This window comes from Rhinopithecus bieti, unplaced genomic scaffold (assembly GCF_001698545.2).
Source record: "Rhinopithecus bieti isolate Rb0 unplaced genomic scaffold, ASM169854v2 scaffold_9018, whole genome shotgun sequence".
Lineage (NCBI taxonomy): Eukaryota > Metazoa > Chordata > Mammalia > Primates > Cercopithecidae > Rhinopithecus > Rhinopithecus bieti.
Window position 1 is genome coordinate 17,766 of NW_016805939.1, and position 1,615 is coordinate 19,380.

Below are 1,615 nucleotides of genomic sequence, written 5' to 3' on the forward strand. Positions count from 1 at the left end.
CCCAGCTACTCTGGAGGTTGAGGCAGGAGAATGGTGTAAACCTGGGAGGCGGAGCTTACAGTGAGTCAAGATCACACCACTGCACTCCAGCCTGGGCAACAGAGCGAAACTCTGTCACCCCCACCAAAAAAAAAATTATGTTTACAGGCCAGGCGCAGTAGCTCACGCCTGTAATCCCAGCACTTTGGGAGGCTGAGGCAGGTGGATCACCTGAGGTCAGGAGTTCAAGATCAGCCTGACCAATATGGAGAAACCCCATCTCTACTAAAAATATAAAATTACCTGGGCGTGGTGATACATACCTGTAATCCCATCTACTCGGGAGACTGAGGCAGGAGAATCGCTTGAACCCGAGAGCCAGTGGTTGCAGTGAGCTGGGATTGTGCCATTGCACTCCAGCCTGGGCAACAAGAGTGAAATTCCGTCTCAAAAAAAAAAAATTAAAAATATATTTACACTATACTGTAGTTCATTAAGTGTGCAATAGCATTATGTCTAAAAAATGTACATATCTTAATTTATAATACTTTATTGCTAAAAAATTATAGCACTCCTCTGAGCTTCCCGCAAGTCATAATCTTTTTGCTGGTGGAGGGTCTTGCCTCTGTTGATGGCTGCTAACTGATCAGGGTGGTGGTTGCTATGGTTGGGATGGCTGTGACAATTTCTTAAAATAGGACAATGATGAAGTTTGCTACATTGATTGACTCTTCCTTTTATGAAACATTTCTCTGTAGCATGGGATGCTGTTTGACAGTATTTTACCCACAATAAAACTTCTTTCTAAATTGGAGTCAATCCTCTCAAATCCTGCTGTTTTATTAATGAACTTCATGTAGTATTCTAACTCATTTGTTATCATTTCAGCAGTGCTCACAGAATCTTACCCAGAAGTAAATTCCATTTCAAGAAGCCACTTTCTTTGCTCATCCATAAATAAGCAACTCCTAATCTATTAAAGTTTTATCATTAGATTGTAGCAATTCAGTCACATCTTCAGGCTCTCCTTCTAACTCTAGGGCATGAAATCAACATCGATCTCTCTTGTATATCTCTATCAGTGCTCTTGGGTGACTAAATGCATTGTCAGGGAGAAGTAATACCTTGAATCGTTTTTTGTTTTTTTCTTTCTGAGCAGCAGATCTCAACAGTGGACCTAAAATATTCACTAAATGGTGCTGAAATCAGATGTTCTATCAATCAGGCTTTGTTGTTCCATTTAGAATGCAGAGGCAGAGAAGATAATTCTTAAGGGACCTGGGATTTTCTGAATGATAAATGAACATTGACTTTAAGTTAAAATCACGAGCTTCATTAATCCCTAATAAGAGTCACAATGTTCTTGGAAATTTTGAAGCTAGGTGTTGACTTCTCCTTTCTAGTTATGAAATTCCTAGATGTCATCTTCTTATAATAGAAAGCTGTATTGTCTACATTGAGTATCTGTTGTGTACTCTAGCCACCTTCATCAATTATATTAGCTAGACTTTCTGGATAACTTGCTGTAGTTTCTACATCAGTACTTGCATCACCTTGCAGTTTTATGTTATGGAAACAACATCTTCCCTTAAACCTATGAACCAACCTTTGCCACCTGTATGCTTTTCATCTGCAG